Here is a 15,109-nt window from a genome sequence, read left to right as displayed (position 1 = left end):
GTTTGAACTGATATCTAGTGGTTGCAAACATTAGATTATGACTTAGGTTTTATTTGCTTCTAACGGAGAAATAGACTAGAGGACGTGAATTATCAACAGGGACTTGGAAGCTACCAAACTTCTGTTTAATGATTAATGCCATAAATGGATTAATCTACCTGAGATAACATCCTATTGGAAATAGATAAGTTATCTAAGTTCGAGAGAATTAGATAATAAATTGTCTGGTAAGGTCGAGAGATAAGTCAGGTAGTATAATCGTCAGGAATATTCTGTTGTTCTACTCATGCCGAGAATCTCTAGCATTACCTAGTATCTATCAATTCCCGAAACCCGTAGTGAACATAGCTCTAATTTCTCATTTATGTTGATTACAAACACTGAAGCATTAAAAGTGATATTTAACACAATGTGAACTTAAACCCCCATTTTTCAGAAACATTAAACCACCAATTAAGTCGTTCGTAAACAAATCGAAGTTCACACCCTATTCCCTATGGGATTCAATCCCAACCTAGTTAGGTTTTATATTGACAGCGATCTCTTACACTCATTCAAGAGTGTAATTTGAGCGTTATCAAAAATGGCTCCGTTTCTAGGGACTACGGTTGTAGACTAAAAGTTTGTGCACAAAAATTTGTTGATAGTTAAGTTTCCTTGATTTATGTTTATTTGTATTTTTTATTTATTGAAGTTACTGTGTTGTTTATTCCAAACACAAGAAGTTCTGTAGAACCACCATTACCAATCAATCCAAAACCTCAACTAATAGGTAGAATGGCTGAACAATAGAAAGCACAAAGACTAGCTGCTATGACCAGGGCTCAGGTAAACGTACAAAATTTAGGTTAACAAGAACGTCACCAGAACCCTGATGATGAAGACTTGGGTAATGAGGAACTGCTGAATCCTCAAAAACCAAGGCAAGATGAGCAAGTTACTGCACCAGTGCAGTAAAACATCAAAAGAAATCATCCAATTGAAGGGAGATATGGGCAACAACCTATGCAATATTAGGCTGATAAAGATGATAAAGGAATGAACGGAGCTAGTGCAATAGGTGCTATCATCCCTCCACCATTGCCACCAGGAGAAAAATTCAGCATAACAAGTACGATGATCCAACTCATGAATCTGAAGGGATTATTTGGAGGCTTACATAGAAACGATCTGAACATGAACTTGGTGAACTTTATCACTATCTGCAAATCTTTTGACAATCCGGGAGTATTCCAAAATGCGAACAGGTTGAGATTGTTTCCTTTATCTCTGTCTGGGGAGGCAAAAATATGGTTGAGTAAATTAGGGCCTGATACTATAATCAACTGGAGACAGATGAAAGATGCATTCCTAGAATGGTTTTTTCCACCCTCCAAAAGGGTACAGTTGAGGGACAAAATTAGCAACTCTTAGACAGCTTCCGACTGAAGCACTACGTGAGAACTGGGAAAGATTTAAGAATAAGCTTTATGAAAGACTTGTACTTGATGGATACTTTATAAAGAGCCTTCAACTCTGTGACAAAGACTATTGTTGACAATGTTGCAGGTGGTTTGTTCATGGACCTCTCTTTTCTAGATGCTGCTGACATGCTGAACAGAATAACCAAGAAGAGTCGATCTTGGAATATTTGGGATTCTGTGGTGGCTAGCCCAACTATTTCTCATGGTATTACTATAGAGCAACATAGAAGAGACGAGGAGCGAGATCAGGACATGGCCTATTTGAAGACGCTGATGGACTTGCTGGCGAATCACTTGCTATCTGGCAAGACTGAAATGGTAAAAGCTGCGGAATCTCAAGGTACTATGTGAGTAATCAGGGGGGTTTCCGAGGCAATAGTAAAGGAAACCAAGGTCATACTTTCTATGACAAGCCTGATTATAAAGATGGGGAGTAGGGAAATTGGCAAAACAATAATGACAGGAGTGATTTGTATGTTCCTCCTGGAAGTTGGGATGCTACAACTACTAGTTCTGGCAAGATGACCATGGAGGACATGATAAAAAAGCTATTGAAGGGAGTTGAAGTGACCAACTCAGGGGTAACTAATATGTAAAGTGAATTTTCTACCCTCAGTCAGTTAGTTAGCTCACACTCTGTTTCTATTAAGCAATTGGAACAACAGATGAGCCATCTTTTGGCTACTTTGAACCAGAGAAAAGCTGGTACTTTACCTAGTGATACAGTTCAGAACCCGCGGACTGATGGCTCTTTTTTGGAGATTACCACCTGAAGTGGTAAGATGTTACCTAGCCCTTCTATGGATAAAGCTATGGAAAATGAGGTAAATGTTGATGAACCAAAAGGAAGAAATCCAGTAGAGTCTAAGAAGCTGGATGGGTTAGTTGATATTTCAGAAAAAGAAGTCGAAGAGAAAGGGGAAGTGGTATTGAAAGAAATACCAAGACCACCATATCTCTTTCCTTAAAGATTGAAGAAGAAAGCAGATAATAGAAAATTTAGCAAGTTCATGGCAATAATGAAACAACTGACAGTGAATGTGCCATTGATGGAGGCACTTAAGCAAATGTCGAACTATGCTAAATTTATGAAGGAATTATTGACAAAGAAGCAGAATGTAAGCTGTGAGTCGGTGGACAACATCCACCACTATAGTGTTGTTTCTTCACAATTCTTAGTCCAAAAAAAGCCTGACCCTGGAGCATTTACCATACCGTGCACAGTTGGGTCCATGAAGTTTACCAAAGCTTTATGTGACTTAGGAGCAAGTATTAATCTGATGCCGCTTGATATCTACAAGATGCTTCGATAGGGGGAACGTACCCCCATGATGATGCATCTTGTAATCACAGATAGATCGGTGAATCTACCAATTGGTATATTGCATGATATGCTGGTAAAGATGGATGACTTTATTCTGCTAGCATACTTTGGGATATTAGACTGTGATATTGATTTTGAGGTACCCATCATCTTGGGTAGACCACTATTAGCCATGGGAAGAGTATTGGTTGGTATGGAGCTCAATGAACTAAAGTTCAGGTATGGAAAAAGGGAGGCCAGATTCAAAATACATCCTCCTATGAAGCAGTTGGAAGAGATGAATATCTTCTCAGTTGTCGATGTATTCCTGAAAGATGGTAATGAGGCAGTGATGCAGTATCTTGATGAAGTCTGAGTAGTCAAGATAACCTAGTCGTGCCGCGACATTAAATCAGGCACTGTTTGGGAGGCAGCCTAATTTTTTAATTTTAGTGACTAGGTTTTTAATTTTTATAGCTAAGAGTGTACAAAGAAGTTGACCTAGTTGCAGTCATCCTGAGAAAGTCAATGCTAATTTTGATGGGCTATCACATGTATGACAAGCTGTGAGAAATGGTGTCAAAAAAATCAAACTAAAACATCATTCTGTAAAGGCTGACAGAAATTTTAAAGCTCCGTCTAATTTCTGATGGGCCATCAAAAATGCCATTAAATGAGTCGGCCCCAGCTTCAAATTTTTGGCTAACTCGGCCCAGCAACAGTTGTTCACATTCCCGCATATATTAGATAGTTTACTTCCAGTTTTAGTTTTCTTTCCTTAAAGAATTATTTCCCTTTCTTTTTCAAACTTAATTCCTTCTAATGCAAATTTTTAAGACTTTCCTTGTTGAATACTGAGAGTTAAGTCAAGAAATCTTCTTCCTCTCTCATCTTATCCTTCTCTCACTCATAAGTTTAGGTGCTCAAAGATTCATCAACTAAGTGTCGACACCTAGGTATGAGAAAACTTTAACTTTATCTTTATTTGGATCAATTGTAAACTATAAGAAACCTTGGTTTCAAAGGAGTGAGCTGAATCAATTAGCGTGCTTCAATCTCCTTCGAAAACTAGGACTACTAGGGGTATACGGTATAATTTCATGGAAATCTTTGTAAAGAGGATGACCTAAGTTAAAATTGAGAACAATGGTTGAAGAAGAATCAGATAAAAAAAGAATTTAGAAGTTTAATGTTGTCTGGCGGCAAAATTCATGGCCTTGCACTTGTGTGACGGCCAGTCAAAATTGTTGTCAGAGGCTGGATAAGGTTGACAACATTTTTGAAGCACCATCACACCTGTGATGGAAAATAAGAAAGGTTGTCAAACCTGTACACTAAAATTAGTGATGATGATTAAACTGAGGTGATCCTTTTTCTTCTATTGTTTGATTATGGGAACTAATTAAGAAATTTTATGTTTGTACAGAACTGAGCATGGCACCCAAAAGAAAGAATACAACCACACTAAATAAAGAAGCTAAAGAGAGTGTACCTTGACAACTTGTCAATGAGGACTTTGATTATAAAGACGAGAAGCCTTTGCTCAGGTGGAAAAGAAAGAGGACTAGTCCAAAGACTCCACCTCCACCTAAGCTTATTGAGGTGGAGGATACTGATGATACTAAGGTGACAACATCATCTGAGCAAGCTTCTAAGGAATAAGGATCAGAACACACTGAGCAGGGGTCTGAGGATACTAAAGAAGAAGCTGAAACTGAAGATTCTAAGAGGCCTGCAACTAAAACAACTGAGTCTGAATCACCATCTTTGGAGTAGCAAGGTGATAAGGATTTTCCAGTATGGGGAACTTTAGTGAAATACAAAAATCCCAAGGTTAGGAATAATGCAAGATAAAAAATACCTGGGGATGAAATTATCTACTTGGATGGATTTTGCAGAACAGATCGATGAAATACCAGAAGGCCAGATCTAGAGGAGAAGAATATTATCACTATAGAATTGATCAAATACCCTGAGGTGATACAAAAACTCAAAGAGTAGGGCCTGGAGTGGACTACCAGGTGAATCAGTGTTTACTGCCCTTAATTAGTTCGAGATTTCTATGCAAACTACTAGGCTATAGTGGAAAATATGTGCAAAGGAGGGGATAGAACTTCCGAAATCCTCTTCTGACAAAATTTACAGTACATGGAGTAAGGGTGGATGTATCAGATGCCACCATAAATAGATTCTTCATGGGCTAGAATTCATCCCACGAAACACCTCACCTACACTCTATGCTCGATTGAGGCATCAGGAAAATCAGCACAAGTGGCTAGCAAATCTCATAGAATATGGGGAGCTGGAGTGGTTGAATAATCCAGCAGAAAAGATTACCAAAGCATCTCTGAAATTAGAAGCAAGATTTTGGTAGGGTTTAGTGTGGATTCATCTAATACCCACCGAGGGAGACAATGTATTAGGGGATGATTAAGTAATATTGGTTGTAAGCTTGATAGATAGGACTCCTTTAGATTTTGGAGAGATCATAGCAGAGGAGATCTAGATTTGGCTCACAATACTCGATGCTGCATATCCATTCCCATGTCTGATTACTAGGTTGTGTGAAGTAGCTAATGTATTTGTGATTTTAGGTATTGATGATGAGATACATGCCAAGAAGAATCACAACCCTATTAGCAAAAATAAAGTTCAGCCGGGCTTGCGGCTTGATTGAGATGCAAATGATGCAGCAGATCCTCCGGTCACTGAGACTGTTCCCGCACCAGATATGAGAGTGTAAAGCTCTGAAGCTAGACTATCACCACCAACACATTCAGTCTAGTTAGATTCAGTGTCTCAAAGTAAGCAGACTACTTTAGTTCCTCCAGCAGTAACAGGGTTGTTATTTCAGCCGATTGATTCAGGAAAGTATCTAGATAAGCAAATTGGTTCGAGGTGCAACATTAGGCCTTCACCAAATAATTTGATGCTGCTATAGACAAAAGAGTAAAATATGCACTCAAAGATGCACTAGAACCTTTCATGACCTTTTCTGCACAGGTAGCAGATCTAGAGAATAGGTTTGATGCTCGGGTGAGAGAGATGACAGAAGCTGGTCTTTTGACTTTCAGGGCTACATTGGACAAAGTGAAGGTTGAGGTTGGAATTCTACAATAGCACCAAATTATGGTGCCAATAGGATCATCCAAGTATGATGTAGAGGAAGAAATTTCTATACTTAATCTTGCTACAGATTCCCCGAAGAAAAATAAGAAAAAAAAGGGAAAAGAAAGGCAAGAACAAAAGAGATAAGTCTGATAGTGAAGAATAGATAAAGGCTGAAAAGAAAGCAAAGAAGAAGGCAGAGAAGGAAGACTTGAAAAGAGCAAGACTGGAGTCTGGCTAACATAGAAAAATTGGAAGGTAGCCATCAGATCTAGGGCTGCAGGTGCTTTGTTGAGCTAGGCTTTAGCGACTGCAAAGGTAGATGCCACGAGTGGGAAAAAGATAGTTGATGATGCGATAGCAGGGTTGGAGACCCAGGATGCACAGGCTTAACTGTCTTTAGGTACATCCTAACCCTTGGTACATTTTATTTTTGATTTTAAGTTGAGGGTATAGAAAAACTGTTGTGTAATATGTTCTGTAGATGATTAGGAGTAGTGAAATTACTTGAGGCAGTTAGCTCATTTTGTGACTTTTTAAGTACCTCTCCAATGGTCCGATATGCAGTGAACTGTGTGAAGTGCATCTGGTGTGACCATTGTGTATGTGTTTGTGGCAATAGTGTGGCAAATAAGTAACCTGTAGAAAACAAATGCATGAAACAGATGAGTAGTGATGTGTTATATACTTGTGTGTCATGTGCATGTAAGGTCTTACTCAATTCCCATTGTGTGTTGAATCTATAACTTGCCCAGTTAGTCTTACCATAGTCATAGGATAAGCGTTAGGAAAGGATCATAGGTCGATTTGTATGTTTACCCAGTTTAGCTAACATGACCATCCAAATATGAATAATATCCCTTGATCCCTTTTTGAGCCTAAATAATGTAGTTCTTTCTTGTACACCTTCCACCTTCCCATCACATCACAATGAACCTATTTTGGCCCTGGTCCTTAATGGATACTGTGCATCTTTACTTAGGCAAATAGTCTAAGTTAACGGTGGCTACTATAGGGGTGCGTGATGCATTATGAGTATGAAGAGAGGTAAAAAAAGGAAAATGAACAACAAGTTGGGTTTAGTGAAAAAGAAAATAGGAAAAGAGAAAACTAAAAAAGTTAATCTAATGCTTGAACATACCACACCCATCTTGAGAATACCTGTCAAAAAATGAGGGAAGAAAAGACGGTCAAAAGTTGAAACCTCATGATTTGATGTAGTGCCAAGGAGGTATAGTAACTATGAAATACCCTTGAATATCATACTAGCCCCTATCTTACGTTACAAGCTCAGAAAATCCCTGTAGTGATCCTAACTGACTTATCTGAAGACTTTACTGACTATAAGGGCAAGCCTATGGTATTTGATGCACAATGTTGGAACTTTTTTCTGAGAGTGAGTCTTACGTTTATCCCTATGTTAATACATGTGAATCTGAGTGAAAAAAGGGATTTCTTTATTATGAGGGCACACCAGGTATGTTGCTATTGACTGCTTGGTTAGGAGAATATAATTTAGGTATGTGCTAGGTTGTTATTGCTTATATTTTTGCCATATCTAGATTCTTGTGAGTTACATGGTTGTTTTCAAATATAAGACACAGTTGAGTTTATTTTGATTAATCATGGAGATGGTGCATGCATTTTGAACTGATAAGAGTAGTTAGCTACCGAATTGTACTTTGTTTACTCCTAGTTATGTTTTCATTGCTTGAGGAAAAGCAATTGTTTAAGTTGAGGGTGTTGATGTGGGAGCCGATGCTAACATATTTGAAGCTTTTAACTATAAATAATTGCAAAGTCTTAAGCAACTTTTGTTGTTTTTATTGTTTTTAGTGTGTTAATGCAGACATAAGTGATTGGGGAGAAAAACAAAGGAAAGAAGAATAAATTGGATGACATCTGATATAAATAAGTTGAAGCGTAGAAGACATCAATTCTGAAGCACCGTCATACATGTGACAGGCCATCAAAGTTGCCATCAACCTTAGACAAAACCTGAAGATCTAAGAGGAAATGTGACGGTGATTAGGAAGGGCCGTCAAATATGGGACATGGCATCAAAATTGCCATCAACTAGAGATAGAGTATGCTGATTTCCAATAAAGATGTGACAGCAGTTTTCACATGCCATTAGGATTTTTAACGCACCGTCAGGATTACCATCTGAAGAGGCAGAAGATAAAAACTCACTAAAACCTTTGGCGACATCTCATACAAGTCATCAGGAATCTGATACTCCATCAAAAGCACCGTCATCTGAACCAAAGAGAATACTGAATCTTTAATTTTATTTCCTTATTTAGCATTTACTATTTAAAAACTTGTTTTGGAGTTTTATTGAGGATCTACTATTATCTATCAGACATTAACCTAGGGAAGGGAGGAACATAACATTGCTCTCTTGCATCAATTATTCTTCTTCTTTTTATCAAGTATTTTTGGGTTTCTACCTGGTGATTCAATTAAAGAAACTACTTGTTTTCCATCTAATCGCAAGTTATCCTTATCATTATGAATTCAACTTGTGAGTTCGTTCATCAAATCATAAGCGGCTAATTCCATTAGCCGGGGTTATGGGATCCATGGATTAGGGTTTTATATGATGCTAGGTGTTTAACGGATTCAAATAGTAGTAGAACATCTTGAAATTCTATTGTTTGAACTGATATCTAGGGGTTGCAAACATTAAATTATGCCTTAGGTTTTATTTGCTTCTAACGGAGAAATAGACTAAAGAATGTGAATTATCAACAGGGACTCAGAAGCTACCAACCTTCTGTTTAATCATTAATGCCGTAACTAGATTAATCTACCTGAGATAATATCCTATTAGAAATAGATAATTTATCTAAGTTTAAGATAATTAGATAGTAAATTGTCTGGTGAAGTCAAGAGATAAGTCAAATAGTATAATCGTCAGGGATATTCTGTTGTTTCGCTCATTCCGATAATCTCTAGCATTGCCTAGTATCTGCCAATTCTCGAAACCCTTGGTGAACATAGCTCTGGTTTCCTATTTATCTTGATTACAAACACTGAAGTATTGAAAGTGATATTTAACACACTGTGAACTTAAACCCCCATTTTCGGAAATAGTAAACTACTTGTAAAGTCTTTCATAAACAAATCAAAGTTCACACCTTATTTTCTGTGGGATTCAACCCCAACCTAGTTGGGTTTTATATTGACAACGATCGCTTACACCCATTCAAGACTGTAATATGAGCGTTATCAGTTTGTATTATTTTTGGGTTGGAATTCTAGTAGCTCCCCGTGATTCCATCGTGTCGTGGTGAGTATAGTGATAAGAGGTCCACCGCAACATGCTGGAGTGTGAATAGGCAATTGTCAATTTTTAGTAGCTCACCGTGATTGCACTGCATTGCGATAGGTATAGTAATGAGGGGATCACTGTGTCGTGGTGAAGGCATATTTGCCATGTCCTTGGTCCATAATTTTAAATGCATGTTAAATGACCTTTATCCTAGTGTATGAAGTACTTATTAGGTGAATAATGTTCCTAGAAATCACTTAGAGATGAGTTGATCTAAGATCCTTTAATTCGTCCAATGTTTGGAGTTCGATTCTACAAGGGTCAAATTTGAAAGTGCATAACTTTTGATGTATGTAGAATTTTTCAGCTCAAGACTCACCAAATCGTAAATAATTGAGTTAGCTTTCCAACTATACCAATTTCTCTTAAATTTGATACCTGAGTCAAAAGTTATGACATTTTTCGTGTGAGGCAGTACGCCACCATGATTACACCACGTCGTGGTGTCCCTTCAAACGGCAATACGGGTTACAAATTTTTTGTTTAAATGATGGTGGAGTAATGGGGTATTTTCACACCTCAACCCAGGTCATAAAAACATGATCCAAGGCTTCAATTGGGGTATTTTTTGCCCCCATTCTCCAATTTTTCCCTCATGAACAAACCCTAATCAATCCCCTCAAGAATCATCATTTCCATCTTCTTCTCTTCAACAAAAAGATAAAGAATTTAGGGTTCCTAATCCAAGAACTTCAAGAATGTTTCCAAGATCATCTCCAAAGGGTTCAAAGTCAAGTTATTACATCAAATCAAGCATAAAAAGGTATGTGGGGTTATGAACAAGGACAATCCTTTCGTCCTTGTGCCCAAAATTATATTTTTCAGCAAATTTCTTTTTATTTGAAATTATGGTTCATACCCAATTATTAGTATTTGAAGATTATGAATTTACAAGTGATTGAATGTCAAATTGCATGACTATTTTCATATATTTATGCATGTAACGCAATTTTCCAGATTTTTCAATTGAGTTTAAGCATGATATTGTGATTCTTGATTTTATTATTTTGATATTGTTGAACTATTTTCAAGAAGCATATTGAGCATGATGATTTTCTATGCTTTGACATGAGTTTAAAGCATGGATTTTAAGCCCTAAGATTTAGTATTGATATTTCAAGAAGATTGTAATTTTAAGCCTCTTTGATGATTGTTTATCAAGATTCAAGAAAGAGGTTGATCTTTTGATCCTAAGCTAAGATAAGGAATCCACATTGTTCATATAGTTTTAAATTTAAATAAAGAGAAGCATAATTGGTCTTTCATTATAAACCTTTGTGCTATTTTAAGGTGTATTTCCTAAAAGTTCTGAGACATAGGTATGGGAGTAGTATTTAGCACCGAGTTGGGTATGATTCCAAGGTCTCATGCCCTAGAACTACATGCCACCATTGGTTTATGATTTGCCCATAGTGGGCTAAGATAGTGATCACTTAAGTTAAGGTTCTATACCGATCACATGATTTTTGTTGGTTAAGAAAATCTCCCTAATAGTAAAAGCTTTCAGAATAGTTTTAAAGTAATTCCCTACTAGAAAAAAAATGACAGAAAATCTTTAGAAAACAAAGTATAAAGGATCACAAGTTTTACTCAGATTTTGCTTTATAGAAAGATATTAGCTCCAGATTTCATCTATCAGATTTTAGATTTAAGAGTGAATCCTCTCTACACTTAGATAATATGATTTACAAATAGAACAGAACTATAGCTTTCAAAACTAAATGTAATGAATCACTAGATTTATAAAGTTTAATTTGCTATGCATGATTTTAGTTTTCAGTATTTCAGATACTCTAGCTTATGTGAGTCATTTAAATTTAGTATGTATTATTTTATAAATTATGATGATGAGATAATATTTTACATTTCCATTCACCCTTATATACTTAGTACCTCATCTAAGTACTGATCCACATACACGTCTATGTGCTACATTGTGTCATAATATAGGTACGAGTTGTAGCACGCATGCATATTCCAGTCAGTAGGTGATGAGTCCTTTTGATTCAAGGGCTCAAGTTAGTTATACAGTTTGAGAAATATTATATTTTTCTTTATTCTGTCGTATTGATTTGGGATAGTTGTGGTTCATGTCCTGGCTACCTATAGTCAATACTAGTAGAGGATTCATAGACAGTCAATAGAGCTAATGTATTTGAATTAATTGTTGCTTTGTAAAAGAAGAGTTGCAATCATTACAATACAAATTTGTATTGATTAAATTTAGAAAAGATTTATGTTTTTCCATATTTTTGTCAGATTTATGTGTTTTACTCAGTTGCTTATGAGTTATGCCAGTAGAAGGGTTAGTTTGGGACCACTTGTGACCCTAAGCACTGTATGATATCTTAGGATCCATTTTCAGGCCGTTACAATCGCGGTGAGGGAAACCAACGACCACGATTAGACCGCATCACGATGAGTTGGTTGTGTCTAGTTCTGAATTTAAATAATTGAGGGGCAATTGGGTCTTTTCCCCCTTAATCTAAATAGTCCATAAAATGACTTGGGGCATCTTTCTCTTAAAATCTCTTTTAAAAAACTCTCTCCTTCTCTAAGAATAAATTCAATTCCTTCCTCCCTAATAAATCAAGAATCCAAGTTTCCCAATTTAAACAATCTTTAAGAAAGCATCAAGAATAGTGTTTCTTCCCCATTTTAAGGAGATTCATGTATATGGGATGGTCATCCATGGGTCCCTCTCACCCATGGAGCCCAAAAACCTTTTTTTCAACTAAAGTATGGATTTTTCTCTTATTATGGAGTTTAATATGCTCAAGATGGGTTAAATTCATGTGTTTCATTAGTAGTTTGACTCAATTAATGTTACAAAATGATTTCATGATAAGTTAGGTTATCTCATACTTTAAGCTTCAATTTCCTATGTTATATCCAAGATAATTTCATATTATATTATCAAATTATGATCTTAGTGATGTAACCATATTGTATTCCTATGTTTTTAAGGTATTCTCATGTGAAAGTTTATGATTCTCACATGTTTGATGAAACGTTTATGTTTTGAGTTTTGAACCATGATTACATACTACAATATTTCAAGTTTGACATTGTTTTTCTATAATCATTCAATGTTGGTGAGTTATGAACACGCAATACCTGTGTGTTTTAAATGATTTACATTTTTCAAGTATAAAGTCAATCAGACATGATTTTATTATCACATTCAGAATGTCACGTTCATGCTGAGAACTTATAAGTACAGTACCCTATCATGTTCAACAACTAATAATACCAAAGTCTTTTAGTTGGGAGTAACACTTAGCATCGAGTGAACATAGGGATGGTGACTCCCCCATCAGTAGAGGCATGAGTCACTAGTAGCAGTCACTAGGTTCCAGGCATACGGCTCTATCATAGATAATGATGGCTCCCCTATCAGTAGAGATATGATACCCTCGCCCTATGGGATATTAGCCTTGTGGATCAATATTGTCACTCATATATTAGTACCCCTAGCAAGGTACCATCACCCTCTCAACTGGGGTTACAGGTTGGAACCCGATAGCTCAGACTGGGGCATGTTGGTTGTAGTCAGCTCCTATAATCTCAGTACACTATCTAGTGTATTTCTGTTCAGGTTTGCTTGACCAAGTGTACATATTTTCAGTTATTCAGTTATACTCATTTCAATTATTTAGATTTACATATAATCTTAGAAATATGTTTATGCTTGTCTTGCATTCTCAGATATCATATGTTCATGCCTTTATAATCAGTTACCTTTGTATTTCAGCCAGTCCTTATCTCATATACCAGTACAATCATAGTAATGACCGCATACTTTTCTTTTTACTACTTTTCCTTATAATATAGGTTTGGATGCTTAGTTTCTCGACCTCTCTTAGACAACATAGCATTAATCAATCGTAGTAGTGGTAAGTCCTTATCTATCGGGGACATGATTTTCTTATTTAGTTACTTCAATACTTTCTTATGTTTGAATAAATGGAGTTAGTTGGGGGGTTTATCCTATAAATTTCTCATGATGGTTAGAGGCTTTCAAACAATCAGTTAGACACTCAGTAGTCAACTCAACATTATCACTTATTTTTAGATAGATAGTTGGTTTCTAGTATACTATCATATATTTCAAACATGTTTTGATACGTATTTTAGTATCTAGTTTTACAGTATCTTATTAGCTTACTTTTTGCACATGTATTGTATTGCTATTTTGTCTAGTGCTCACAACAAGTTCCAGTTTATGGGTTATCTTATGGTCACTTGTGACTATAAGCACCATTTTTATAGCTGGGGGTTAGCCTCGGGTTGTGACATAAGTGTTAGAATCTATGTTTGAATCTTTGAATATTGAGCTAATCGAAAGAAAAATTGAAGCTCTATATGGTGTAAACTCATGGCATGGTGATACTTGAACTCATGGTACGGTGATACTCCTAGAAATTTTAAGTGAATCAGTGATTAAGTTATTGTATAATCACTAGTGGGGATAGAAAAAGTTAAGGGTTATATCTCAGAGAAAATACTACTCGTGGGTTCTACACTTTCTGTTAAAGTCTTTCTGGGTGAGTTTATTATTTATGTGTATTGTTATATCTCAAACCTTAGAGTAAAGTGGTTTCATAAAGGGGTCCATAGACTTAGAATGATGGCTTAAAGCTAAGGGGAGATGATAGAATAAATAACTAAGTCAGGCTCTCAGATTCTAGTAGTGATGTGAGTGTGTTGTAAAACAGCAGTAGGGAAGGAAGATACCCGACCTATTCTTATCTTAGTGCGAAGTTTTTTTACTTCATTCATCACAATATCTACTCATGCCTTACAAGTTAGCTCTATGATCATAGTTCATAGTTATGCACATAATAGAGAATTATGTATGCTCCCAGTTCCTAGTTCCAGGTACTTATTCTACACTCCTAAATGATTAGTGAAATTCATATTATGTTATGTATGTCCTTGGTTTAGATCTCTTTAATAAATTCATTCCTTTGATTCTCTATTCCTCAGGCCTCAGTTAAGTGTCAAAGTTATTGTTTCATGCTTTAGGATCTCATGTACTAACCTTTCAGTGATGTCTCCTTATGTTAAGGTAGTGGCGATGAAAAATTAATGATCAATGGTTTAGATATGAGAGATTAAATGTTCCCTATTAAGGAAATATTGTTGTATGCTTGTTTTATTTAAGGCTATAAGTTTTAAGGAAGATTGACGAAAATCTTTTGGTATATGTCATAGTTAGTTGAGAATTCCATGTGTTTCTTCTTAAGAATAATGCATGGAAGTTGTTATTGCTAGAAGTATTAGAGAGTATGGGAAATATGCTTTGATGGGTTGTTTTCCTAGAATTTCATGTGTGGTTATAATGATAGGCTTGAATGTCATGTTGGTATATAAGTGGATCACAGCATTGTGTGCTAGTGAATTTCTAGTAAGAGGTTGAAATTAGTTGTTGAAGTGGTAAGAAGAATTATTCTTAAGATGAGAACTATTAAAATTCATGGGGTATTGAATTAATGATTCATTCTAGTGTTATGGTGTTATGTGTAGTACCTTGTGATTTCGAGTTAGGATTGAACATGGCGAGAGTATGTAGTTCAACTCAGACTTTGGCAAGAATAGGTATATGTGCCCATGTGAGAATTATAAGTAGAATCAAATGATCATGGTACTTAAGGGGAAAATCATAGTTTAGGGAGTGCTTGAGAATTGTTTCTAAGCTTGAAAGTTAGCGGTTGCATTGCCTAAGTCATAGTAATCTTATCCTAGCCTATGTTTCATAGGCCTATTTCCATGTTACAGAGTTATATCCATATTAAGATTCCTTACTCAGATATCTTATTCAAATCATGCCCAAGATTTTTTACTCTTTAGTGTTATTAGAACGTCTTTGAAAGAGTGTTGAAGAAATACTCCAGT

The sequence above is a fragment of the Capsicum annuum genome, unplaced genomic scaffold (assembly GCF_002878395.1).
Source record: "Capsicum annuum cultivar UCD-10X-F1 unplaced genomic scaffold, UCD10Xv1.1 ctg78566, whole genome shotgun sequence".
NCBI classification, from domain to species: domain Eukaryota; kingdom Viridiplantae; phylum Streptophyta; class Magnoliopsida; order Solanales; family Solanaceae; genus Capsicum; species Capsicum annuum.
This window is presented reverse-complemented; position numbering follows the sequence as displayed.